The following is a 27,942-nucleotide window of genomic DNA, read 5'->3' as shown; positions in this document are numbered from 1 at the left end:
GTAAATAAAAATGGTTTTATTCTTTTATGTCTTTTATGCCCTGTATAAATTTTATCCTGCTATTGTTCTGTACTTTTATTATAACATCTGTATTAATGGTCTTATTATTATTACTTTTGTATTCATTTAAATGTATGAATATTCATGTATTATGCTGTTGATTTTATCTTGTGGTTTCAATTTTAAAAAAAAAGTCTGTAAAATATATTATTTTTGCCAATAAAAAACTTTGTTGAAACCTTATCTGTTCTTATCAGTTTAATATCTGATACGTCCCCTATCTGGGGACCATATATTAAATGGATTTTTAGAACAGGGAGATGGAAATAGAGCTTGCTCTGTCCACTCCACGCATTGACCTGGTATTGCAGTATTTCCAGGACCGGTGCACCCTTCCCTTATGTGTTGACTAAAATCAGATTCCAAAAGTGCTATTTGTGTTTGCTATTGTTTTTGTCTTTCTGATGGGATCTCCCCTTTTAATCCCATTATTTCAACACCTGTTGGACAATGCATTTGTACAGTCATGTGTGATAATGAGCTCATTTATTAAATGCAATTAATGAATACATTGCCACCTCTTGTTGTGTGTGTGTGTGTGTGTGTGTGTGTCTTCTGTGTTTCTGTGTTTCCGGCATTTCACATTGGAACAGCTCATTCACCTTCCTTGTCTTCTCTCCGCCCTCCCTCCTAGGTAAGTTAAAGAGCTGCACCTGAGCCAGCCACTGATTGATGCAGCACCACAGTCAAATAGTGGAGTGGAGTGGAGTAGGGGAACAGCAAACAGCCATTAAAGCAGCCAGCCGCCTACCCGCCACAATGGACCTACCTGTGTACACTAGATGGATGTGATGGAATGTACTGTCGTCCCTACATTTCAAGAAGAAGTAAGAATTGCAGTTGCAACAAACCCTTGCTTGCCTACAAAGAGAGCAGCAATTTGGATTTGTTACTTTGTTACCTGGAAGAATAACAAACTGTGCAAGGATGGAGGTTGTAGGAGCAAGGAGAAGTTGTCTGTAAAGTTGGTGGATGCTTATTTTCCATTTTGCAGTCCCTTGTCTCCCTCTTGTGGCCTCCTGGAGGCAAATAAATGTGCAAAAAAAAGACAGCCTGGCGGCCGGCTGTTGCAGTGTTGCCCTCTCAGGCAACACTGAGTGACTGACTGAGCCTCACCGTCTTATATAAAGTTCAGACGGAACTTTGCACGTGTCATAGTGGAGCCCTCAGGATTCCAGAGCCAGCTTTCTGACATCATAATGGGGCCTCAGAGATAGATAAAAGCCTGGGCCCAGGCAGTGTTGGTCAGTGCTGCTCAGCAGGCAGCACTGGACTGGATTAAAGCTGATACAAGGTGTGAAGGAACAAGGGGTGGCTGTGGGCATGCACTTGCTGCCGCTGCCAGTGTTTATCTGCATGGCAGGAGGGCATTTGGGCGTTGCCAGGAAGGCGTTTTTATGTAGATTCCTCCTCTTTCAGCACTGCATTGTGGTGCAAGCAAAAGAAGCAAATCCTGTGTAGCTTCCTCTCCGGCCTTTATTCACCTCCCTCCCGCTTAGTAGCTGTAAATGTGTGTGAGCCTGCAGGGCCCCATGGAATTGCCTAGGAGTAGGCTGAATCAATCGCTGCAAGGGGTGAACAGCAGTATGGGACAGGCTCGGGCAAGGCAAGGGCCGCTCGGGTTATCGCTTCTCGGCCTTTTGGCTAAGATCAAGTGTAGTATCTGTTCTTATCAGTTTAATATCTGATACGTCCCCTATCTGGGGACCATATATTAAATGGATTTTTAGAACAGGGAGATGGAAATAGAGCTTGCTCTGTCCACTCCACGCATTGACCTGGTATTGCAGTATTTCCAGGACCGGTGCACCCTTCCCTTATGTGTTGACTAAAATCAGATTCCAAAAGTGCTATTTGTGTTTGCTATTGTTTTTGTCTTTCTGATGGGATCTCCCCTTTTAATCCCATTATTTCAACACCTGTTGGACAATGCATTTGTACAGTCATGTGTGATAATGAGCTCATTTATTAAATGCAATTAATGAATACATTGCCACCTCTTGTTGTGTGTGTGTGTGTGTGTGTGTGTGTCTTCTGTGTTTCTGTGTTTCCGGCATTTCACATTGGAACAGCTCATTCACCTTCCTTGTCTTCTCTCCGCCCTCCCTCCTAGGTAAGTTAAAGAGCTGCACCTGAGCCAGCCACTGATTGATGCAGCACCACAGTCAAATAGTGGAGTGGAGTGGAGTAGGGGAACAGCAAACAGCCATTAAAGCAGCCAGCCGCCTACCCGCCACAATGGACCTACCTGTGTACACTAGATGGATGTGATGGAATGTACTGTCGTCCCTACATTTCAAGAAGAAGTAAGAATTGCAGTTGCAACAAACCCTTGCTTGCCTACAAAGAGAGCAGCAATTTGGATTTGTTACTTTGTTACCTGGAAGAATAACAAACTGTGCAAGGATGGAGGTTGTAGGAGCAAGGAGAAGTTGTCTGTAAAGTTGGTGGATGCTTATTTTCCATTTTGCAGTCCCTTGTCTCCCTCTTGTGGCCTCCTGGAGGCAAATAAATGTGCAAAAAAAAGACAGCCTGGCGGCCGGCTGTTGCAGTGTTGCCCTCTCAGGCAACACTGAGTGACTGACTGAGCCTCACCGTCTTATATAAAGTTCAGACGGAACTTTGCACGTGTCATAGTGGAGCCCTCAGGATTCCAGAGCCAGCTTTCTGACATCATAATGGGGCCTCAGAGATAGATAAAAGCCTGGGCCCAGGCAGTGTTGGTCAGTGCTGCTCAGCAGGCAGCACTGGACTGGATTAAAGCTGATACAAGGTGTGAAGGAACAAGGGGTGGCTGTGGGCATGCACTTGCTGCCGCTGCCAGTGTTTATCTGCATGGCAGGAGGGCATTTGGGCGTTGCCAGGAAGGCGTTTTTATGTAGATTCCTCCTCTTTCAGCACTGCATTGTGGTGCAAGCAAAAGAAGCAAATCCTGTGTAGCTTCCTCTCCGGCCTTTATTCACCTCCCTCCCGCTTAGTAGCTGTAAATGTGTGTGAGCCTGCAGGGCCCCATGGAATTGCCTAGGAGTAGGCTGAATCAATCGCTGCAAGGGGTGAACAGCAGTATGGGACAGGCTCGGGCAAGGCAAGGGCCGCTCGGGTTATCGCTTCTCGGCCTTTTGGCTAAGATCAAGTGTAGTATCTGTTCTTATCAGTTTAATATCTGATACGTCCCCTATCTGGGGACCATATATTAAATGGATTTTTAGAACAGGGAGATGGAAATAGAGCTTGCTCTGTCCACTCCACGCATTGACCTGGTATTGCAGTATTTCCAGGACCGGTGCACCCTTCCCTTATGTGTTGACTAAAATCAGATTCCAAAAGTGCTATTTGTGTTTGCTATTGTTTTTGTCTTTCTGATGGGATCTCCCCTTTTAATCCCATTATTTCAACACCTGTTGGACAATGCATTTGTACAGTCATGTGTGATAATGAGCTCATTTATTAAATGCAATTAATGAATACATTGCCACCTCTTGTTGTGTGTGTGTGTGTGTGTGTGTGTGTCTTCTGTGTTTCTGTGTTTCCGGCATTTCACATTGGAACAGCTCATTCACCTTCCTTGTCTTCTCTCCGCCCTCCCTCCTAGGTAAGTTAAAGAGCTGCACCTGAGCCAGCCACTGATTGATGCAGCACCACAGTCAAATAGTGGAGTGGAGTGGAGTAGGGGAACAGCAAACAGCCATTAAAGCAGCCAGCCGCCTACCCGCCACAATGGACCTACCTGTGTACACTAGATGGATGTGATGGAATGTACTGTCGTCCCTACATTTCAAGAAGAAGTAAGAATTGCAGTTGCAACAAACCCTTGCTTGCCTACAAAGAGAGCAGCAATTTGGATTTGTTACTTTGTTACCTGGAAGAATAACAAACTGTGCAAGGATGGAGGTTGTAGGAGCAAGGAGAAGTTGTCTGTAAAGTTGGTGGATGCTTATTTTCCATTTTGCAGTCCCTTGTCTCCCTCTTGTGGCCTCCTGGAGGCAAATAAATGTGCAAAAAAAAGACAGCCTGGCGGCCGGCTGTTGCAGTGTTGCCCTCTCAGGCAACACTGAGTGACTGACTGAGCCTCACCGTCTTATATAAAGTTCAGACGGAACTTTGCACGTGTCATAGTGGAGCCCTCAGGATTCCAGAGCCAGCTTTCTGACATCATAATGGGGCCTCAGAGATAGATAAAAGCCTGGGCCCAGGCAGTGTTGGTCAGTGCTGCTCAGCAGGCAGCACTGGACTGGATTAAAGCTGATACAAGGTGTGAAGGAACAAGGGGTGGCTGTGGGCATGCACTTGCTGCCGCTGCCAGTGTTTATCTGCATGGCAGGAGGGCATTTGGGCGTTGCCAGGAAGGCGTTTTTATGTAGATTCCTCCTCTTTCAGCACTGCATTGTGGTGCAAGCAAAAGAAGCAAATCCTGTGTAGCTTCCTCTCCGGCCTTTATTCACCTCCCTCCCGCTTAGTAGCTGTAAATGTGTGTGAGCCTGCAGGGCCCCATGGAATTGCCTAGGAGTAGGCTGAATCAATCGCTGCAAGGGGTGAACAGCAGTATGGGACAGGCTCGGGCAAGGCAAGGGCCGCTCGGGTTATCGCTTCTCGGCCTTTTGGCTAAGATCAGAGTTTATTGCTCTGGTCTTGGTCAGGGGGTGCGGGTTTTCCCTTGGGAGGAACCAGAGTGGTGATCGTTCTGTGATCGTGGATCGGCAGGTATAGTCAGCATGGATGCAGCAAGGACAACACCAGTGGAGAGAACCATTCGAATTAAGGTAGACCCAAGTGATTCTGGTAAGAACACCATTGAATTTGTTGGAAGGAAGCTGGTGGTCGACATGGCAGGTATCCCTCTTTATAAATTATTCTGTGTGCAAGAAAACAGAAAGCAAGGATTGTATGATGTGTCCTTTCAAGAAGAAAATGACTGTTTAAATTTCTATGAAGCCTTAAAAGTGAATGCTAACTGTGAGGTTTTGAAAAATGTCTCTTTTGTGCCTCTATTTGCTATGGGAGAGAGGGTACTATTTGTACATGTCTTCAACCCATTTACCCAGCTGGACTTAATCAAGAACTTTTTGAGTTTATATTGCACCAGTGTGAAAGGGGGAACCAAAATGACCAGCTCATTGAAAGTGTTCAATGGAACTTATAAATTTTTCGTCCAGTTTAAGCTGGACCCGGATTGTATTGGTGGAGTTAAGAGCCCTCCATTGTCCTTTTCCATTGCTGGCTATAGAGGATATTTGTATTATCAAAATATGCCAAAATTTTGCCGGTTCTGTCACCAGTTTGGTCACACTAAGGAGTGCTGCCCTGGGGTGAAGGTGTGCAGGAATTGTAAGATGGCTGGACATGAGGCAGGTGCATGTACGGAACCCCGATCGTGTGATTTGTGTGGTGAAGTGGGGCACCTGTATAGAGATTGCCCAGTGGGCAAGAAGAGAAAGGAGAAAGAGGAAAAGGAAAGAGAGGCACAGAGACAGAAGAATATCCAGAAGCAAGAGGAAGCCAATGAGAGGTTAAGGATAGAAAGGGAGGTGGAGGAGCAAAGGCAGAAAGAAATCCTTGATGCAATATTGGCTGAGGCTGAGCGAGATAGCACGCAGGTGCAGGCAATTGAGGAAACTTTCATTGAGGACATGCCAAGCCCTGTGGTAGAAGAATCTCAGAGGATATCAGAATGGTCTTCCTCTGGAGTGTTGAGTCCAGTGAGAGAAGTGGAGATGTCTTTTCGCCCACAGAGAGTGGGGAACTTTCCAAAAAAACAGAGAATTGAAGTGGTGGAGACGCAAAGTGTGGAGACGGCGAACGCCTTTCAGGCATTGTTTGAGCCGAACATGGAGTATGAGACTAGTGAAGAAAACTCTCCCGGGCCTTTAACCCGGAAAGTTTGAGGGTTCTGCTTTGTGTTTTTTCACCTTTTTCTGCCTAGGGCAGTTATAAAATGTCGTTTAAAATTTTGTCTTCCAATGTCCGGGTGTTTAAAAACCGGGCCAGGAGAGCAGCCATTTTGGAGGAATTGTCTTTCAGTGGAGCAGATTTAATTTGTGTGCAGGAATGTGGGATAGAGTATATAGTTAAGCAGGAGGAGTGGGGTTTTGGTGCAGCAATATGGTCATGTTCTAGTCACAATAGAAATGATGGTGTGGGGGTTTTGGTTAGGAGTAGCAGGGTGGAGGTTTGTAGCTACACAGTGATTGAGGAGGGGCGGTGCCTGTTAGTGGTTATAAAAGTATGTGGTGTGAATGTGCGTGTAATTAATGTGTATGCGTCTGCAAAAAAGGAAGAGAGAGTGGAGTTGTTTGAGAGAATTAAACTGTTTTTGCCAGGTAGGGAACATATTGTGTGGGTGGGGGATTTTAACTGTGATACTAGAGGGGATTTGGATGTGTCTGGGAATGTGCTAAAGTCTGTACTCACTGATTTTGGATTGAGGGATGTAGTGCACCTGTGTGGTGTTAACCCTATAGTAGATACTTATTATGCGGATAGTGGGAGACACAGTAGTAGAATTGATATGATTTTTGTTTCTAAGGGGGTGATGGGTAAGGGATATATGCAAATGAAGGTAGGATATTCTGATCACGAGTGCATTAAGTGTGAGTTGGTCTGGGATGAGGATTGTGGGAGTGGGAGGGGTTTATGGAAATTGAATGTGAGTTTGTTGGATGATGAGAGTGTTTGTGGAAAATATGTGGATACATATAGGTTTTGGTGTGAGAAAAAAGGTGATTTTGTGGATATAATAACATGGTGGGATTGGGTTAAAGAAAGAACACGTGTGTTTTTTAGAAAGGTTGGTTATAGGAAAGCTGTGGAGAGAAGGAAGAGGTATGAATGTTATAATATAAGGTTGAATTTTCTCCAGAAGGTTAAAAAGAGAGGTTGGAGTGTGGATGAGGAGATTGATTGTGTGAAAAATGAGATGAGGGAATGGTTGTTAGAAAAAGGTAGAAAGATTATGTATCAGTCAAAATTAGATAAATTGGAAAAGGGGGAAAAATGTTCTAGGTATTTTTTCAAAAAAGTAGTGGGGAAAAAGGAGGATTTGGTGAGAGTGTATGATAAAAATGGAAGGGTGGTGAAAGGAAAAGCAGTGTTTCCTGTGGTTGAAAGTTTTTATAAAGAATTGTATGCAGTGAAAGAGATTGATAGGGACTTGGAGGCTGAAGTGGTGAGTATGATTGAAAATAGGGTGGAAGTAATTGAATATGCAAATTTGATGAGAAACATTGAGGAGGATGAAGTAAAGAGAGTGTTGGATAGTATGGCTGTGAATAAGACTCCAGGGGATGATGGGTTACCGATGGAATTTTACATAAAAATGTGGGACGTGATTAAGGATGATGTGGTGCAAGTTTATAAATTTATGTGGGAGAATGGTAGGATGGTTGAAAGTATGAAAAGTGGGGTGGTGGTTTTGATTTATAAGAAAGGGGATGTGAATGATGTTAAAAATTGGAGGCCGATTACTTTGTTGAATGTGGACTATAAGGTGTTTGCTAAGCTGATTGCAAATAGGATGAGAGATGTGATTGGTCAGGTGGTTGGGGAGGAGCAAGTGTGTGGAGTGCCGGGGAGGAGGATTAGTGAGAATTTGTGTTTGCTGAGAGATGTGATATGGGATAGCATGGAGAGGAAACAAGTATTGAATGTTCTGTCAATTGATTTTGAAAAGGCTTTTGATCGTTTGGCGCATGATTTTTTATTTAGAGTTTTGGTAAGAATGGGTTTTCCTAGTGACTTTGTGAATGTTGTAAGAGTGTTGTATAAGAATGTGTATAGTAAGATTCTCATTAATGGATGGGTTGGTGGTGAGATAAGTGTGGGTTCCGGTGTGAGGCAGGGGTGTCCCCTGTCTCCGATTGCCTTTATTTGTGCGATTGAGCCTTTATTACAGATGTTTCGGAAGGATAAATGTATGAGAGGTGTGAAGATTCCTGGTTGTGGTGGGAAAGAAGTAAAAGTATTAGCATACATGGATGATGTGTGTGTGATTTGTGAATCCGATGCTGCGGTAAGGCGTGCAAAATTGTTAGTTGCTTTGTTCTGTGGGGCATCTGCATTTAGAGTAAATTGGGATAAGAGTGAATGTAAGAGGTTTGGGAACATTGGGAGGAGAGAAGATTTAGGTGTAAAATGTGTGGAAGGAGCGATTCAGATTTTGGGGGTGAAATTTGATGAAAAATTGGATGGGAATGAAAGTTGGGAGGATGTTGGTAAAAAGATTATTAAGAAAATGAATTTCTGGCGTTTGAGAGAATTGTCTTTTGCTGGGAAGATTCTTGTGATTAAAAGTGTGATTTTACCAATTTTGTTGTATGTTGCTTTTGTCTTTCCGCCAGGGTATATGATGCTGAGAAGATTGAATAGAGTGCTGATGGTATTTTTTTGGGGTTCTAAGATGGAGAGAGTGAAGAGAGAGACTGTGAGGAAAAGTGTAAAGAATGGGGGAATGGGGTTTCCTAATATTGAGGTATATTTGGGAGTGAATAGTGTGTTTGCAGTAAGAAGGATGATGGGAGGTGATTGGAAATTTGCATGTATGGTAAGATATCTGAGTGGGAGTGTGTTATGCAGATTAGGATGGATAGGGAGAGATTTAAGAGTGCCGTATGCACTTATATGTCCAAAGTGGTATCTGTATGTGGAAAAGTTTTTGAAAAGCAATGAGTTGTTGGGGAAGGGTGATGTGTTGAGAAATAAAAAAGAGATGTTGAGATGTATTGAAGGAAAAGAAGTGCAGTGTCCTATAAATATGGTGAGAAGGGCGAATGTAGGGAGAGTATGGAAGAGTTTGGAAACGGATGGGATAACAAATAGACAGAAAGAGATTGTATGGCAAAGTATGCATGGAGCGTTGCCTGTGAGAGAGTTTCAAAGAAATCGTGGGATTGGGAGGAGCGAAGCATGTCCTAGAGTGGGGTGTGGAGGGTGTGAAAATATTTTACATTTATTCTGGAATTGTGATGTGGCTCAGGAAGTGTGGAAGGGTGTGAGTCCTTTGTGTAAAGAGGTGGTTGGGGTTAAAAAACTGTCGTTTGAGGTAATAATGTTTGGGTTGGGAATGTTAGATAGGAAAAAACAGAGGGTGTGGTGTATTATGTTAGCAATCATTAAAGAAGTTTTGTGGGATGTAAGGAATTTGTATGTCTTTAGAAGAAAGGAAGTGACGGTAGAAGGGTGTTTGAGGATGATTTTGGATAGAATGTATGTGGTATATTTGTCGGACAAGAAAAGGTTTGGGGAAGCAGATGCAGAGGGTATTTGGAAATTTTTGAAGTGGAGGTATGTAGTTAAAGTATAAATGGTGGGTGGAGTGAAGGGTTTAGACTAAGGTGATGGGATTGTATGCCTTTTTGTTTAATTGTAAATGTAAATAAATATGTTTAAAAAAGGAAAATAATTGACCCGATGATGAGCTTAAAGAAACGCACTAAATACAGAGTGTACGTTTGGTGAAAGTGTTTGAGGTGCAAAAAATATAATGAATTTATATTTTTACCTCTGAGGGTTAAAAAAAAAAAAAAAAAAAAAAAATCTGTTCTTATCAGTTTAATATCTGATACGTCCCCTATCTGGGGACCATATATTAAATGGATTTTTAGAACAGGGAGATGGAAATAGAGCTTGCTCTGTCCACTCCACGCATTGACCTGGTATTGCAGTATTTCCAGGACCGGTGCACCCTTCCCTTATGTGTTGACTAAAATCAGATTCCAAAAGTGCTATTTGTGTTTGCTATTGTTTTTGTCTTTCTGATGGGATCTCCCCTTTTAATCCCATTATTTCAACACCTGTTGGACAATGCATTTGTACAGTCATGTGTGATAATGAGCTCATTTATTAAATGCAATTAATGAATACATTGCCACCTCTTGTTGTGTGTGTGTGTGTGTGTGTGTGTGTCTTCTGTGTTTCTGTGTTTCCGGCATTTCACATTGGAACAGCTCATTCACCTTCCTTGTCTTCTCTCCGCCCTCCCTCCTAGGTAAGTTAAAGAGCTGCACCTGAGCCAGCCACTGATTGATGCAGCACCACAGTCAAATAGTGGAGTGGAGTGGAGTAGGGGAACAGCAAACAGCCATTAAAGCAGCCAGCCGCCTACCCGCCACAATGGACCTACCTGTGTACACTAGATGGATGTGATGGAATGTACTGTCGTCCCTACATTTCAAGAAGAAGTAAGAATTGCAGTTGCAACAAACCCTTGCTTGCCTACAAAGAGAGCAGCAATTTGGATTTGTTACTTTGTTACCTGGAAGAATAACAAACTGTGCAAGGATGGAGGTTGTAGGAGCAAGGAGAAGTTGTCTGTAAAGTTGGTGGATGCTTATTTTCCATTTTGCAGTCCCTTGTCTCCCTCTTGTGGCCTCCTGGAGGCAAATAAATGTGCAAAAAAAAGACAGCCTGGCGGCCGGCTGTTGCAGTGTTGCCCTCTCAGGCAACACTGAGTGACTGACTGAGCCTCACCGTCTTATATAAAGTTCAGACGGAACTTTGCACGTGTCATAGTGGAGCCCTCAGGATTCCAGAGCCAGCTTTCTGACATCATAATGGGGCCTCAGAGATAGATAAAAGCCTGGGCCCAGGCAGTGTTGGTCAGTGCTGCTCAGCAGGCAGCACTGGACTGGATTAAAGCTGATACAAGGTGTGAAGGAACAAGGGGTGGCTGTGGGCATGCACTTGCTGCCGCTGCCAGTGTTTATCTGCATGGCAGGAGGGCATTTGGGCGTTGCCAGGAAGGCGTTTTTATGTAGATTCCTCCTCTTTCAGCACTGCATTGTGGTGCAAGCAAAAGAAGCAAATCCTGTGTAGCTTCCTCTCCGGCCTTTATTCACCTCCCTCCCGCTTAGTAGCTGTAAATGTGTGTGAGCCTGCAGGGCCCCATGGAATTGCCTAGGAGTAGGCTGAATCAATCGCTGCAAGGGGTGAACAGCAGTATGGGACAGGCTCGGGCAAGGCAAGGGCCGCTCGGGTTATCGCTTCTCGGCCTTTTGGCTAAGATCAAGTGTAGTATCTGTTCTTATCAGTTTAATATCTGATACGTCCCCTATCTGGGGACCATATATTAAATGGATTTTTAGAACAGGGAGATGGAAATAGAGCTTGCTCTGTCCACTCCACGCATTGACCTGGTATTGCAGTATTTCCAGGACCGGTGCACCCTTCCCTTATGTGTTGACTAAAATCAGATTCCAAAAGTGCTATTTGTGTTTGCTATTGTTTTTGTCTTTCTGATGGGATCTCCCCTTTTAATCCCATTATTTCAACACCTGTTGGACAATGCATTTGTACAGTCATGTGTGATAATGAGCTCATTTATTAAATGCAATTAATGAATACATTGCCACCTCTTGTTGTGTGTGTGTGTGTGTGTGTGTGTGTCTTCTGTGTTTCTGTGTTTCCGGCATTTCACATTGGAACAGCTCATTCACCTTCCTTGTCTTCTCTCCGCCCTCCCTCCTAGGTAAGTTAAAGAGCTGCACCTGAGCCAGCCACTGATTGATGCAGCACCACAGTCAAATAGTGGAGTGGAGTGGAGTAGGGGAACAGCAAACAGCCATTAAAGCAGCCAGCCGCCTACCCGCCACAATGGACCTACCTGTGTACACTAGATGGATGTGATGGAATGTACTGTCGTCCCTACATTTCAAGAAGAAGTAAGAATTGCAGTTGCAACAAACCCTTGCTTGCCTACAAAGAGAGCAGCAATTTGGATTTGTTACTTTGTTACCTGGAAGAATAACAAACTGTGCAAGGATGGAGGTTGTAGGAGCAAGGAGAAGTTGTCTGTAAAGTTGGTGGATGCTTATTTTCCATTTTGCAGTCCCTTGTCTCCCTCTTGTGGCCTCCTGGAGGCAAATAAATGTGCAAAAAAAAGACAGCCTGGCGGCCGGCTGTTGCAGTGTTGCCCTCTCAGGCAACACTGAGTGACTGACTGAGCCTCACCGTCTTATATAAAGTTCAGACGGAACTTTGCACGTGTCATAGTGGAGCCCTCAGGATTCCAGAGCCAGCTTTCTGACATCATAATGGGGCCTCAGAGATAGATAAAAGCCTGGGCCCAGGCAGTGTTGGTCAGTGCTGCTCAGCAGGCAGCACTGGACTGGATTAAAGCTGATACAAGGTGTGAAGGAACAAGGGGTGGCTGTGGGCATGCACTTGCTGCCGCTGCCAGTGTTTATCTGCATGGCAGGAGGGCATTTGGGCGTTGCCAGGAAGGCGTTTTTATGTAGATTCCTCCTCTTTCAGCACTGCATTGTGGTGCAAGCAAAAGAAGCAAATCCTGTGTAGCTTCCTCTCCGGCCTTTATTCACCTCCCTCCCGCTTAGTAGCTGTAAATGTGTGTGAGCCTGCAGGGCCCCATGGAATTGCCTAGGAGTAGGCTGAATCAATCGCTGCAAGGGGTGAACAGCAGTATGGGACAGGCTCGGGCAAGGCAAGGGCCGCTCGGGTTATCGCTTCTCGGCCTTTTGGCAAGATCAGGTGTAGTATTTCTGCATCTGGTTTTGTTGGGAGGTGTCCGGGGTACCCTGCTCCTTGGCCTTGGGGGATCGTCTCTTTTCACAGAGAGACTTCACCCCCTTGCTGCTATTTGGGGAGTGGGCTTAGCCCCCGGACAACGAGTTGCGATCGCGCCTTACCCAAAAGGTCAACCGACCTTGAGGCGTTTTCCTAAGAGCGTTCCGAGGGCGTTTATCGGGCTTCGTAGGTGTCTGGGGTACCCTAATCCTTGGCCTTGGGGGAGGGTTCCACTTAATTGTGGAATCTGAGCCCTTGCTGCTATAAGGGACAGGCTTAGCCCCCAGGCACTGAAAATGCCATTTACATTTGGTTTCGCATCCGGGGACACCCGGTTGCGCCAGTCCGTCCGCATTGAGGTGGAAGAAGGCCATCGTCAGCGGAAGAACCTTCGCTTCATTGTGGAGGTGATTCTGCTGGACTTCCTGGGGCTCAAGCGGGCGGACATCCTGTGTCTCAATGACCAGGAAAGCCGCGGTCGGTACACCATCTCCTTTACGGCCGCGGCATGCTGCGAGAATATGCACAAGAGACTATCTGATGCGGACCAGAGTGAGGAGCGGCTAAATGGACTGAACTTTTTATTCCTCTACGGGGAGGAAGAAGTCCCGCTCGTGATGTGCATGTTCAGTCCATTTGTCTCAGAGTGTGACATTGAAACCTTCCTCAGTCGTTACTGCAGGGAGGTCCGCTTCTCACACAAAATCTTGAACACCCAGAGCTTCTGGAATGGCAAAAGGAAATATTGGGTGAAGTTCCGCCAGGATCCCAATGGCATTGGAGGCTTACATCACCCACCCCAGAACTTTGCCATTGGGAAGAATCGAGGATTCTTATTTTACCCCCAGATGCCAATAGCCTGCCGGAACTGCTTGAGATATGGCCACACCAGAGAACATTGTGACCGGCCCCATGTGGTGCAGTGTAATAGGTGTGGCCAGGTTGGACACGTGGCGGCAAAATGCAGTTCCGAGGTGTTGTGCAATCTGTGCGGCATGACTGGGCATGCTTTTAAAGACTGCCCCCGCAGAGCGAAATCTGGGCCACCCAGACCAGGGCCAGAGCGGCAGTTTGCAACATGTGCAGACGCCGCTGGTAATGCCCCAAAACGAGCATTGACGACTGAGGGGTCCAGGCCAAAGTCCTTCACAGCTCCATCGGGGGGCCCACCGATGTCAGCCTCGAGGGACGGCCATAGGGATTCCACCGGGTCCAGGCAGAGCAGGAGGAATTCTGACTCTGCTGGACATAAGTTGACCGGCACCTCTGCAAACAGGTCCTCTGCTCCGCCTGCAGTGGACCCTGTTGAGGCAGTGGTTAGCGACAGGCGTCGTGGCTCCGTAGGTTCTGCAGTAGGACCTGACGCCTGTCCCAAGAGTGTGGGCATGGAGCGGAGACACTCTGTGTCAGACGAGGGCTCCATTAAGAAAACCCTAAAATATGCTGGATTGGAGCCTCGTTTTGACCATTTCCGGTCAACGGGGGGGTCGGAGCAAAGTTCCTCCACTGCGGTTGTGGAGGGGCTTGCGATGAAGGCTCCCCGTAAGCAGGCAAAGGTTGCCAAGAGTGATGGGACCTCACAGGCCCCTGTGCAGCTGCCCAGGAAGGACATCAGCGATATCTTCAGCCAGGGGCCAGAGATGGGTGAGAGCGACTTCGAGGAGATGGATAGGAGCCATTCTGCAAAGAGACAGCGAGAGGAAGAGGAGTCCGGAGTTCGGAGGAAAGCTGCCTATCGGAGTTCGGATGAGAGCAGTGTGGGGGTTGGAGCCGCCCACGTATCTGGCTCTGACCCTACCAACATCCAAGATTTATTGACCCCTCAAAAAGGGGGTCCAGACTCGCAGCTGATCTCCGAATACGACTCTTCTGGTTCGGACCCTGACCTCAACTAAGACTATGTTGGTTCCTATCAAAGTCGCCTCACTAAATGTGAGGTCCCTAAAGAGCCCTGTCCGCAGGACTGCTTTATTTTCATTTTTAGAGACTGTGGACTTTGACCTTTGCCTGCTTCAAGAATGTGGAATCCCTAATGACTTGGAATATCAAGATTTAAAGATGGACTGGAAACTAGGCCCCTCAGTCTGGTCTGGTGGAAATGACTGTCGCTCTGCGGGGGTTGGATTGCTCTGCCGAGGTCGTTTTATCTCCATCCAAACAGTGACTGAAATCATGCCCGGCAGAGCTATTTTAATACATTTGCTTTTTAATGGAATTTTAATTCGTGTTTTAAACGTTTATGCCCCTCCTACCAAACAGGAGAGGGCAGAACTATTAGAGATTTTACCATTGTTTTGTGTTGGGTCTACCCCCCTGCTGGTGGGTGGTGATTTTAACTGTGTGCGAGATGGAGAACACCGGCAGGGTGGGGATTTTAATCGAAAAATTGACCGTACTTCTTACCTGCTCAAGAATTTTATTGGTGATTTTAAATTGAAAGATTGCTGGAGGGAACTCTTGCCTGCGGACCCAGGCCCCACCTGGTCCAATGGAAGAGTGAGCTCCAGAATTGATTTTATTTTCACTTCTAATAGTTTTATTCCCAAAAAATGTTTGCTTTTAACAAATATTTTATCTGATCACAAGCTCCTTTCAGTGCACCTGGAGCTAGAGGGAGAGCAAAAAGCTTGTAGGGGTCCCTGGAGACTAAACACCACACTCCTGGAGGACCCCATCATTAAAGAGGAGTTTGTGCGGACCTACCAGTGTTGGCAGTCCCATAGAGCGCCCAGTCAGCCTATGCTACACTGGTGGGAGGGCATTAAACCCAAAATCAGAGCTTTTTTTATTCGAGCAGGTAAGAAGAAAGCAAAAGAGAAAAAACAATGGTTTTATGTTCTTAATAAACGTTTACATGTACTTTTTAAATTGAAGGAGATTGGTATGGATGTTGATGATGATATCTTAAATCTTAAAGCTGAAATAAAACATGCCATAGAAGAGAAAGGGAAACAAATAATTTTTAATTCACATGTAAAGCACCTCGAGGATGGCGAGAAGTGTTCCCGGTTCTTCTTCAAAAAGGTAATGGATAAACGAGATGTCATTTTAAACCTTGAAGGAGAAACCACTATGGTCGGCATTTTAAATTCTGCTTTTAATTTCTACCAATCTCTTTTTAACAAGAAAAATATTGATCCTTCCTTTTTAGAACATGTTCTTAATTCCCTTGATGCCAAGCTAGATATTTTAGACCAGGAAGTTTTATCCCGTAATATTACCTTGGAGGAACTTTTATTTGCTTTTAAAAGTTTTTCTAATGGGAAAGCTCCTGGGGAAGATGGTCTGCCCATCGAATTTTATCATGCTTTTTGGGAAATTTTAAAGAATGACATGTTTTTATTGTATAAGGAAGTTTTTATTACTGAAGAGCTGCCCCCTTCCTGGAGGAGGGGGATTGTGTCCTTAATTTTTAAAAAAGGTGAGAGGGACCAGTTAAAAAACTGGCGCCCTATTACTCTTTTAAACGTTGATTGTAAAATTTTAGCTAAACTAATAACAATCCGTTTTAAACCTTTTATTCATAAATTAATCCATCCAAACCAGGTATGTGGGGTACCTGGGAGGTCAATTACTGAGTCCCTGAATATTTTACGTGACATCATTTGGTATTTTAAAGAAAGGGGTCAAAGCCTTGCTATTTTATCCTTAGATTTCGAGAAGGCTTTTGACCGGGTCTCCCATGAATATCTTTTTATGGTTCTTAAAAAGATGGCTGTTCCTGAAATTATTTTAACACGTATTAAGCTTTTATATCGATCCTGTTTTAGCCAAATTTCTATCAACGGATTTTTAACTAAAGGTGTTCCTCTTTTATCAGGGGTGAAACAGGGGTGCCCGTTGTCTCCGCTCCTTTTTATTTGTGCCATAGAACCTCTGTTCACCCTAATAAGAGATGATAAAGTCATCAGAGGCGTGCCCATACCTGGAGGAAGGGGGAACCAGGTAAAAATCCTAGGCTATATGGATGACGCCACCGTCCTATGCCCAGACGCCGCTTCTATGAGACGGGCATTGAGGAACACCGGCTTTTTTTGTGAAGCCTCTGGTTTTAAATTAAACGTTGATAAGTGTGACTGTTTTTATACTGGTGTATGGGATTCCTCTGTGACACCAGGAGTTAACATGCAGCAGGATCAGATAAAAATTTTAGGAATTGTTTTTAATCAAGAAAACGATGGGAGACCCAATTGGGATTCAGTAATTGCCAAAATGGAAAAAAAGGTTTTAATGTGGAATTTGAGAAATCTCACCATGGAGGGAAAAGTTTTAATAATTAAATCTGTTTTATTACCCATAATGCTTTATGTAGCTATGGTTTTCCCTCCAACAATTTTATATATTAAAAAAGTGACCAGGATCTGTTTTATGTTTTTATGGGGTTCCAAAATGGAAAAACTAAAACGTGATTTTATGTACAGATGTAAGGACAATGGCGGGAGAGATGTTCCTAACCTTTTTAACTTCTTTTACATTAAATACTTTTGCTTCTGTTTTAAAATGTATAATTCTGATGGTATTTTTAGCTACTTTTTAAAGTACGCTACGGGCATGATTTTTAAACGATGGTTTCGTGTCCCTTTGAATTCTCCTGTGCTTCTGTGTCCCCCAAAACAATATGCGGTGCTCGAAAAAACTGTCAGGCTCCTAGGTCTCCAAGAATTGGAGCCTGACATATTGGGGGACCAGAAAAAAGTGTCACTCTCCTGTAGGCGGCAGGAGGATACACTGGCAGTTTCAAATTTCTCACAGGCAAGGTCCAAGGTGGTGTGGCGGAACGTTTTCGGGAAATTTATGGCAAATGTGCACAAGGACCTTGCCTGGGCAATCGTTCACCGGTGCCTCCCTACTCGTGAATTCCAGCATAGGCGAGGACTGGTGGCGAGAGCCAAGTGCCCGAGAGACAGGTGTGGTGACGACGAGACGGTAATGCACCTGTTTTGGAACTGCCCATATGCACAGGAGGTTTGGAGGAAGGTAGGCCCATTGCTGAAATGGGCCTGCGGTCTTAAAGATCTTAAATTTGAATACGTGTTTTATGGTCTTTTTAACTGCCCAAGTTTTAAACAGCAAATGGTCTGTTGGATCATTTTAAACTGTTTTAAGAATGCCATCTGGAAGGTTAGGAACATTCTGCTTTTTAAACATGATTTTATTGACGTTAAAAATTGTGTGAAATATGCCCTAAGTGAAATGTATATTTATTATCTTAGGGACAAAAAGCAGCTAGGGGTAAAAGAAGCAACATCCATGTGGTGTTTGCAAATGTGGAATACCATAACATTGTAAATAAAAATGGTTTTATTCTTTTATGTCTTTTATGCCCTGTATAAATTTTATCCTGCTATTGTTCTGTACTTTTATTATAACATCTGTATTAATGGTCTTATTATTATTACTTTTGTATTCATTTAAATGTATGAATATTCATGTATTATGCTGTTGATTTTATCTTGTGGTTTCAATTTTAAAAAAAAGTCTGTAAAATATATTATTTTTGCCAATAAAAAACTTTGTTGAAACCTTATCTGTTCTTATCAGTTTAATATCTGATACGTCCCCTATCTGGGGACCATATATTAAATGGATTTTTAGAACAGGGAGATGGAAATAGAGCTTGCTCTGTCCACTCCACGCATTGACCTGGTATTGCAGTATTTCCAGGACCGGTGCACCCTTCCCTTATGTGTTGACTAAAATCAGATTCCAAAAGTGCTATTTGTGTTTGCTATTGTTTTTGTCTTTCTGATGGGATCTCCCCTTTTAATCCCATTATTTCAACACCTGTTGGACAATGCATTTGTACAGTCATGTGTGATAATGAGCTCATTTATTAAATGCAATTAATGAATACATTGCCACCTCTTGTTGTGTGTGTGTGTGTGTGTGTGTGTGTCTTCTGTGTTTCTGTGTTTCCGGCATTTCACATTGGAACAGCTCATTCACCTTCCTTGTCTTCTCTCCGCCCTCCCTCCTAGGTAAGTTAAAGAGCTGCACCTGAGCCAGCCACTGATTGATGCAGCACCACAGTCAAATAGTGGAGTGGAGTGGAGTAGGGGAACAGCAAACAGCCATTAAAGCAGCCAGCCGCCTACCCGCCACAATGGACCTACCTGTGTACACTAGATGGATGTGATGGAATGTACTGTCGTCCCTACATTTCAAGAAGAAGTAAGAATTGCAGTTGCAACAAACCCTTGCTTGCCTACAAAGAGAGCAGCAATTTGGATTTGTTACTTTGTTACCTGGAAGAATAACAAACTGTGCAAGGATGGAGGTTGTAGGAGCAAGGAGAAGTTGTCTGTAAAGTTGGTGGATGCTTATTTTCCATTTTGCAGTCCCTTGTCTCCCTCTTGTGGCCTCCTGGAGGCAAATAAATGTGCAAAAAAAAGACAGCCTGGCGGCCGGCTGTTGCAGTGTTGCCCTCTCAGGCAACACTGAGTGACTGACTGAGCCTCACCGTCTTATATAAAGTTCAGACGGAACTTTGCACGTGTCATAGTGGAGCCCTCAGGATTCCAGAGCCAGCTTTCTGACATCATAATGGGGCCTCAGAGATAGATAAAAGCCTGGGCCCAGGCAGTGTTGGTCAGTGCTGCTCAGCAGGCAGCACTGGACTGGATTAAAGCTGATACAAGGTGTGAAGGAACAAGGGGTGGCTGTGGGCATGCACTTGCTGCCGCTGCCAGTGTTTATCTGCATGGCAGGAGGGCATTTGGGCGTTGCCAGGAAGGCGTTTTTATGTAGATTCCTCCTCTTTCAGCACTGCATTGTGGTGCAAGCAAAAGAAGCAAATCCTGTGTAGCTTCCTCTCCGGCCTTTATTCACCTCCCTCCCGCTTAGTAGCTGTAAATGTGTGTGAGCCTGCAGGGCCCCATGGAATTGCCTAGGAGTAGGCTGAATCAATCGCTGCAAGGGGTGAACAGCAGTATGGGACAGGCTCGGGCAAGGCAAGGGCCGCTCGGGTTATCGCTTCTCGGCCTTTTGGCTAAGATCAGAGTTTATTGCTCTGGTCTTGGTCAGGGGGTGCGGGTTTTCCCTTGGGAGGAACCAGAGTGGTGATCGTTCTGTGATCGTGGATCGGCAGGTATAGTCAGCATGGATGCAGCAAGGACAACACCAGTGGAGAGAACCATTCGAATTAAGGTAGACCCAAGTGATTCTGGTAAGAACACCATTGAATTTGTTGGAAGGAAGCTGGTGGTCGACATGGCAGGTATCCCTCTTTATAAATTATTCTGTGTGCAAGAAAACAGAAAGCAAGGATTGTATGATGTGTCCTTTCAAGAAGAAAATGACTGTTTAAATTTCTATGAAGCCTTAAAAGTGAATGCTAACTGTGAGGTTTTGAAAAATGTCTCTTTTGTGCCTTTATTTGCTATGGGAGAGAGGGTACTATTTGTACATGTCTTCAACCCATTTACCCAGCTGGACTTAATCAAGAACTTTTTGAGTTTATATTGCACCAGTGTGAAAGGGGGAACCAAAATGACCAGCTCATTGAAAGTGTTTAATGGAACTTATAAATTTTTCGTCCAGTTTAAGCTGGACCCGGATTGTATTGGTGGAGTTAAGAGCCCTCCATTGTCCTTTTCCATTGCTGGCTATAGAGGATATTTGTATTATCAAAATATGCCAAAATTTTGCCGGTTCTGTCACCAGTTTGGTCACACTAAGGAATGCTGCCCTGGGGTGAAGGTGTGCAGGAATTGTAAGATGGCTGGACATGAGGCAGGTGCATGTACGGAACCCCGATCGTGTGATTTGTGTGGTGAAGTGGGGCACCTGTATAGAGATTGCCCAGTGGGCAAGAAGAGAAAGGAGAAAGAGGAAAAGGAAAGAGAGGCACAGAGACAGAAGAATATCCAGAAGCAAGAGGAAGCCAATGAGAGGTTAAGGATAGAAAGGGAGGTGGAGGAGCAAAGGCAGAAAGAAATCCTTGATGCAATATTGGCTGAGGCTGAGCGAGATAGCACGCAGGTGCAGGCAATTGAGGAAACTTTCATTGAGGACATGCCAAGCCCTGTGGTAGAAGAATCTCAGAGGATATCAGAATGGTCTTCCTCTGGAGTGTTGAGTCCAGTGAGAGAAGTGGAGATGTCTTTTCGCCCACAGAGAGTGGGGAACTTTCCAAAAAAACAGAGAATTGAAGTGGTGGAGACGCAAAGTGTGGAGACGGCGAACGCCTTTCAGGCATTGTTTGAGCCGAACATGGAGTATGAGACTAGTGAAGAAAACTCTCCCGGGCCTTTAACCCGGAAAGTTTGAGGGTTCTGCTTTGTGTTTTTTCACCTTTTTCTGCCTAGGGCAGTTATAAAATGTCGTTTAAAATTTTGTCTTCCAATGTCCGGGTGTTTAAAAACCGGGCCAGGAGAGCAGCCATTTTGGAGGAATTGTCTTTCAGTGGAGCAGATTTAATTTGTGTGCAGGAGTGTGGGATAGAGTATATAGTTAAGCAGGAGGAGTGGGGTTTTGGTGCAGCAATATGGTCATGTTCTAGTCACAATAGAAATGATGGTGTGGGGGTTTTGGTTAGGAGTAGCAGGGTGGAGGTTTGTAGCTACACAGTGATTGAGGAGGGGCGGTGCCTGTTAGTGGTTATAAAAGTATGTGGTGTGAATGTGCGTGTAATTAATGTGTATGCGTCTGCAAAAAAGGAAGAGAGAGTGGAGTTGTTTGAGAGAATTAAACTGTTTTTGCCAGGTAGGGAACATATTGTGTGGGTGGGGGATTTTAACTGTGATACTAGAGGGGATTTGGATGTGTCTGGGAATGTGCTAAAGTCTGTACTCACTGATTTTGGATTGAGGGATGTAGTGCACCTGTGTGGTGTTAACCCTATAGTAGATACTTATTATGCGGATAGTGGGAGACACAGTAGTAGAATTGATATGATTTTTGTTTCTAAGGGGGTGATGGGTAAGGGATATATGCAAATGAAGGTAGGATATTCTGATCACGAGTGCATTAAGTGTGAGTTGGTCTGGGATGAGGATTGTGGGAGTGGGAGGGGTTTATGGAAATTGAATGTGAGTTTGTTGGATGATGAGAGTGTTTGTGGAAAATATGTGGATACATATAGGTTTTGGTGTGAGAAAAAAGGTGATTTTGTGGATATAATAACATGGTGGGATTGGGTTAAAGAAAGAACACGTGTGTTTTTTAGAAAGGTTGGTTATAGGAAAGCTGTGGAGAGAAGGAAGAGGTATGAATGTTATAATATAAGGTTGAATTTTCTCCAGAAGGTTAAAAAGAGAGGTTGGAGTGTGGATGAGGAGATTGATTGTGTGAAAAATGAGATGAGGGAATGGTTGTTAGAAAAAGGTAGAAAGATTATGTATCAGTCAAAATTAGATAAATTGGAAAAGGGGGAAAAATGTTCTAGGTATTTTTTCAAAAAAGTAGTGGGGAAAAAGGAGGATTTGGTGAGAGTGTATGATAAAAATGGAAGGGTGGTGAAAGGAAAAGCAGTGTTTCCTGTGGTTGAAAGTTTTTATAAAGAATTGTATGCAGTGAAAGAGATTGATAGGGACTTGGAGGCTGAAGTGGTGAGTATGATTGAAAATAGGGTGGAAGTAATTGAATATGCAAATTTGATGAGAAACATTGAGGAGGATGAAGTAAAGAGAGTGTTGGATAGTATGGCTGTGAATAAGACTCCAGGGGATGATGGGTTACCGATGGAATTTTACATAAAAATGTGGGACGTGATTAAGGATGATGTGGTGCAAGTTTATAAATTTATGTGGGAGAATGGTAGGATGGTTGAAAGTATGAAAAGTGGGGTGGTGGTTTTGATTTATAAGAAAGGGGATGTGAATGATGTTAAAAATTGGAGGCCGATTACTTTGTTGAATGTGGACTATAAGGTGTTTGCTAAGCTGATTGCAAATAGGATGAGAGATGTGATTGGTCAGGTGGTTGGGGAGGAGCAAGTGTGTGGAGTGCCGGGGAGGAGGATTAGTGAGAATTTGTGTTTGCTGAGAGATGTGATATGGGATAGCATGGAGAGGAAACAAGTATTGAATGTTCTGTCAATTGATTTTAAAAAGGCTTTTGATCGTTTGGCGCATGATTTTTTATTTAGAGTTTTGGTAAGAATGGGTTTTCCTAGTGACTTTGTGAATGTTGTAAGAGTGTTGTATAAGAATGTGTATAGTAAGATTCTCATTAATGGATGGGTTGGTGGTGAGATAAGTGTGGGTTCCGGTGTGAGGCAGGGGTGTCCCCTGTCTCCGATTGCCTTTATTTGTGCGATTGAGCCTTTATTACAGATGTTTCGGAAGGATAAATGTATGAGAGGTGTGAAGATTCCTGGTTGTGGTGGGAAAGAAGTAAAAGTATTAGCATACATGGATGATGTGTGTGTGATTTGTGAATCCGATGCTGCGGTAAGGCGTGCTAAATTGTTAGTTGCTTTGTTCTGTGGGGCATCTGCATTTAGAGTAAATTGGGATAAGAGTGAATGGAAGAGGTTTGGCAACATTGGGAGTAGAGAAGATTTAGGTGTAAAATGTGTGGAAGGAGCGATTCAGATTTTGGGGGTGAAATTTGATGAAAAATTGGATGGGAATGAAAGTTGGGAGGATGTTGGTAAAAAGATTATTAAGAAAATGAATTTCTGGCGTTTGAGAGAATTGTCTTTTGCTGGGAAGATTCTTGTGATTAAAAGTGTGATTTTACCAATTTTGTTGTATGTTGCTTTTGTCTTTCCGCCAGGGTATATGATGCTGAGAAGATTGAATAGAGTGCTGATGGTATTTTTTTGGGGTTCTAAGATGGAGAGAGTGAAGAGAGAGACTGTGAGGAAAAGTGTAAAGAATGGGGGAATGGGGTTTCCTAATATTGAGGTATATTTGGGAGTGAATAGTGTGTTTGCAGTAAGAAGGATGATGGGAGGTGATTGGAAATTTGCATGTATGGTAAGATATCTGAGTGGGAGTGTGTTATGCAGATTAGGATGGATAGGGAGAGATTTAAGAGTGCCGTATGCACTTATATGTCCAAAGTGGTATCTTTATGTGGAAAAGTTTTTGAAAAGCTATGAGTTGTTGGGGAAGGGTGATGTGTTGAGAAATAAAAAAGAGATGTTGAGATGTATTGAAGGAAAAGAAGTGCAGTGTCCTATAAATATGGTGAGAAGGGCGAATGTAGGGAGAGTATGGAAGAGTTTGGAAACGGATGGGATAACAAATAGACAGAAAGAGATTGTATGGCAAAGTATGCATGGAGCGTTGCCTGTGAGAGAGTTTCAAAGAAATCGTGGGATTGGGAGGAGTGAAGCATGTCCTAGAGTGGGGTGTGGAGGGTGTGAAAATATTTTACATTTATTCTGGAATTGTGATGTGGCTCAGGAAGTGTGGAAGGGTGTGAGTCCTTTGTGTAAAGAGGTGGTTGGGGTTAAAAAACTGTCGTTTGAGGTAATAATGTTTGGGTTGGGAATGTTAGATAGGAAAAAACAGAGGGTGTGGTGTATTATGTTAGCAATCATTAAAGAAGTTTTGTGGGATGTAAGGAATTTGTATGTCTTTAGAAGAAAGGAAGTGACGGTAGAAGGGTGTTTGAGGATGATTTTGGATAGAATGTATGTGGTATATTTGTCGGACAAGAAAAGGTTTGGGGAAGCAGATGCAGAGGGTATTTGGAAATTTTTGAAGTGGAGGTATGTAGTTAAAGTATAAATGGTGGGTGGAGTGAAGGGTTTAGACTAAGGTGATGGGATTGTATGCCTTTTTTGTTTAATTGTAAATGTAAATAAATATGTTTAAAAAAGAAAAATCATTGACCCGATGATGAGCTTAAAGAAACGCACTAAATACAGAGTGTACGTTTGGTGAAAGTGTTTGAGGTGCAAAAAATATAATGAACTTATATTTTTACCTCTGAGGGTTAAAAAAAAAAAAAAAAAAAAAAAAAAAAAAAAAAATCTGTTCTTATCAGTTTAATATCTGATACGTCCCCTATCTGGGGACCATATATTAAATGGATTTTTAGAACAGGGAGATGGAAATAGAGCTTGCTCTGTCCACTCCACGCATTGACCTGGTATTGCAGTATTTCCAGGACCGGTGCACCCTTCCCTTATGTGTTGACTAAAATCAGATTCCAAAAGTGCTATTTGTGTTTGCTATTGTTTTTGTCTTTCTGATGGGATCTCCCCTTTTAATCCCATTATTTCAACACCTGTTGGACAATGCATTTGTACAGTCATGTGTGATAATGAGCTCATTTATTAAATGCAATTAATGAATACATTGCCACCTCTTGTTGTGTGTGTGTGTGTGTGTGTGTGTGTCTTCTGTGTTTCTGTGTTTCCGGCATTTCACATTGGAACAGCTCATTCACCTTCCTTGTCTTCTCTCCGCCCTCCCTCCTAGGTAAGTTAAAGAGCTGCACCTGAGCCAGCCACTGATTGATGCAGCACCACAGTCAAATAGTGGAGTGGAGTGGAGTAGGGGAACAGCAAACAGCCATTAAAGCAGCCAGCCGCCTACCCGCCACAATGGACCTACCTGTGTACACTAGATGGATGTGATGGAATGTACTGTCGTCCCTACATTTCAAGAAGAAGTAAGAATTGCAGTTGCAACAAACCCTTGCTTGCCTACAAAGAGAGCAGCAATTTGGATTTGTTACTTTGTTACCTGGAAGAATAACAAACTGTGCAAGGATGGAGGTTGTAGGAGCAAGGAGAAGTTGTCTGTAAAGTTGGTGGATGCTTATTTTCCATTTTGCAGTCCCTTGTCTCCCTCTTGTGGCCTCCTGGAGGCAAATAAATGTGCAAAAAAAAGACAGCCTGGCGGCCGGCTGTTGCAGTGTTGCCCTCTCAGGCAACACTGAGTGACTGACTGAGCCTCACCGTCTTATATAAAGTTCAGACGGAACTTTGCACGTGTCATAGTGGAGCCCTCAGGATTCCAGAGCCAGCTTTCTGACATCATAATGGGGCCTCAGAGATAGATAAAAGCCTGGGCCCAGGCAGTGTTGGTCAGTGCTGCTCAGCAGGCAGCACTGGACTGGATTAAAGCTGATACAAGGTGTGAAGGAACAAGGGGTGGCTGTGGGCATGCACTTGCTGCCGCTGCCAGTGTTTATCTGCATGGCAGGAGGGCATTTGGGCGTTGCCAGGAAGGCGTTTTTATGTAGATTCCTCCTCTTTCAGCACTGCATTGTGGTGCAAGCAAAAGAAGCAAATCCTGTGTAGCTTCCTCTCCGGCCTTTATTCACCTCCCTCCCGCTTAGTAGCTGTAAATGTGTGTGAGCCTGCAGGGCCCCATGGAATTGCCTAGGAGTAGGCTGAATCAATCGCTGCAAGGGGTGAACAGCAGTATGGGACAGGCTCGGGCAAGGCAAGGGCCGCTCGGGTTATCGCTTCTCGGCCTTTTGGCTAAGATCAAGTGTAGTACTTTAGGGTATTGCCTTGTTTCTTGGTCAGGAGGTGCCCTGGTACCCTTTTCCTTGGCCTGGGGGGATCGTTTCTCTTAGGAGAGACTTCACCCCTCTGCTGCTATTGGGGAGGAGGATTAGTCCAGGGCAACGGGGAGCGATCACCTGCCTGGTACTCCGGTACTGAAGGTATTTCTTTGGAGATTGCTGGAATTCTTTTGGAGCAGGATGGAGGAAATTCCCGAACATATGCGAACCAGGAATGCGGTCCGGTTTTTCGTGGAGGAATCTGAGAGGCAAAGGAAGGATTTGGAGTACATCACGAAGGTCCTTTTGTTGGATTTCTTTCAGCTGGAGAGATCGTGCATTTTGGCGGTGATGGACTATCCGAGGAGAGGGTGCTTTGACGTTACCTTCGCCACAGAAGAAATTTATGCTGTCTTTTTAGAACGCTTGAAGGAAGGTAAAAGGGACCCAAGACTTGTGGGTGTGAAGGTAACACCACATTTTGCGCCAAACAAAAAGTTGGTGGTCGTAAAAATGTTTTCGCCTTACGTGGATGAAGAGGACATTAAGTTATTTCTCAATAAGTTTTGTGAGGAGGTGGTGGGGAAGGGGAAAGTGTTTAACCCTTTTGGATTTTGGACTGGGAAGTGGAAATTTCTTTGTAAATTTGTGAGAATTGGTGAATCTAGAAACCTATTGTTTCCTCCAGCGCGGTTCAAGATTGGAAGTGCATGTGGAAATTTATTTTTTCCTGGAATGGATATGTTTTGTTTGAATTGTAAAGAGTATGGTCATGAGAGAGAAACCTGTGAGAGAGTAATGTGTACAAAATGTCTGCAAGAGGGACATAAGTATAATGAATGTCAGAAAGGGAAAGTATGTAATATGTGTGGAGAGGAGGGGCACATATTCAAATCATGCCCAAAGAAAAGCAAACGTGAGGTACAAGAGGAAAATAAGAAGATAGTCAAAAGAAAGGAAGCGGAAGTTAGTTTGGAAGAAGGCAAGCTTCAGAAATTGGAAGGAAGTGGGCAAAGTGATGAGAAAAAAAGGAAAAAAGCAGAGAGAAAGAAAAAAAGTGTCATTTCAGAAGAGGAAAGAGCAGAAAGAGACAGGTTACTGGAAGAAGTAGAGCAGTTACGTAGTAGAATTAATTTTGAAAAAATGCGGAGGAGGGTGCGGCTCTGTGTAAGAGAAAATTTACCAGGGTTTCTTGAAAGGTATGGTGTGCCAACGTGGTTAACGTGCATTGTAAACTGTGAATGGGATGGTAATGATTTGCAGGAACATCTAGTGGATATGTTAGGAACTATTGCTGTTAAAAAAGGAATGTTTTTTTGATTTCTTAAGAAAAAAAGGAAAGAGGAAAACAAAAATTAATTGTACGTTTTCAGTTTTCATTGTGATGATCTAAGTCTTTTTTATTTTGAATTTTATGATTTTTAAGACGTGATCTGATTTTAAAAAAAAAAAAAAAAAAAAAAAAAAAAAAAAAAATCTGTTCTTATCAGTTTAATATCTGATACGTCCCCTATCTGGGGACCATATATTAAATGGATTTTTAGAACAGGGAGATGGAAATAGAGCTTGCTCTGTCCACTCCACGCATTGACCTGGTATTGCAGTATTTCCAGGACCGGTGCACCCTTCCCTTATGTGTTGACTAAAATCAGATTCCAAAAGTGCTATTTGTGTTTGCTATTGTTTTTGTCTTTCTGATGGGATCTCCCCTTTTAATCCCATTATTTCAACACCTGTTGGACAATGCATTTGTACAGTCATGTGTGATAATGAGCTCATTTATTAAATGCAATTAATGAATACATTGCCACCTCTTGTTGTGTGTGTGTGTGTGTGTGTGTGTGTCTTCTGTGTTTCTGTGTTTCCGGCATTTCACATTGGAACAGCTCATTCACCTTCCTTGTCTTCTCTCCGCCCTCCCTCCTAGGTAAGTTAAAGAGCTGCACCTGAGCCAGC

At 43.8% G+C, this 27,942-nt stretch overlaps 7 non-coding genes and 2 pseudogenes across 7 annotated transcripts; all 9 read left to right on the top strand.

Moving 5' to 3' along the window:
- The first annotated feature begins 204 nt into the window (after positions 1 to 204).
- On the top strand, positions 205 to 396 carry LOC142731494 (U2 spliceosomal RNA). Its single transcript, XR_012878960.1, has one exon. It is a non-coding gene; the product is annotated as a U2 spliceosomal RNA (small nuclear RNA).
- A 1,288-nt stretch (positions 397 to 1,684) lies between these two features.
- Positions 1,685 to 1,875, top strand: LOC142731510 (U2 spliceosomal RNA). The gene has a single exon (XR_012878968.1). It is a non-coding gene; the product is annotated as a U2 spliceosomal RNA (small nuclear RNA).
- A 1,288-nt stretch (positions 1,876 to 3,163) lies between these two features.
- LOC142731508 (U2 spliceosomal RNA) lies at positions 3,164 to 3,354 on the top strand. The gene has a single exon (XR_012878967.1). It is a non-coding gene; the product is annotated as a U2 spliceosomal RNA (small nuclear RNA).
- A 6,189-nt stretch (positions 3,355 to 9,543) lies between these two features.
- On the top strand, positions 9,544 to 9,741 carry LOC142731496 (U2 spliceosomal RNA). Its single transcript, XR_012878962.1, has one exon. It is a non-coding gene; the product is annotated as a U2 spliceosomal RNA (small nuclear RNA).
- Positions 9,742 to 11,029: 1,288 nt separating this feature from the next.
- LOC142731507 (U2 spliceosomal RNA) lies at positions 11,030 to 11,220 on the top strand. The gene has a single exon (XR_012878966.1). It is a non-coding gene; the product is annotated as a U2 spliceosomal RNA (small nuclear RNA).
- Positions 11,221 to 18,061: 6,841 nt separating this feature from the next.
- Positions 18,062 to 18,253, top strand: LOC142731493 (U2 spliceosomal RNA). The gene has a single exon (XR_012878959.1). It is a non-coding gene; the product is annotated as a U2 spliceosomal RNA (small nuclear RNA).
- A 6,190-nt stretch (positions 18,254 to 24,443) lies between these two features.
- Positions 24,444 to 24,652, top strand: LOC142731499 (U2 spliceosomal RNA; annotated as a pseudogene).
- A 1,288-nt stretch (positions 24,653 to 25,940) lies between these two features.
- LOC142731506 (U2 spliceosomal RNA) lies at positions 25,941 to 26,051 on the top strand (annotated as a pseudogene).
- Positions 26,052 to 27,417: 1,366 nt separating this feature from the next.
- On the top strand, positions 27,418 to 27,615 carry LOC142731501 (U2 spliceosomal RNA). Its single transcript, XR_012878965.1, has one exon. It is a non-coding gene; the product is annotated as a U2 spliceosomal RNA (small nuclear RNA).
- Positions 27,616 to 27,942: the final 327 nt, after the last annotated feature.

Source organism: Rhinoderma darwinii, unplaced genomic scaffold (assembly GCF_050947455.1).
Source record: "Rhinoderma darwinii isolate aRhiDar2 unplaced genomic scaffold, aRhiDar2.hap1 Scaffold_805, whole genome shotgun sequence".
In the NCBI taxonomy this organism is placed as follows: domain Eukaryota; kingdom Metazoa; phylum Chordata; class Amphibia; order Anura; family Rhinodermatidae; genus Rhinoderma; species Rhinoderma darwinii.
The sequence above is the reverse complement of the archived record's forward strand: the minus strand, read 5'-3'. Positions and strand labels throughout refer to the sequence as shown.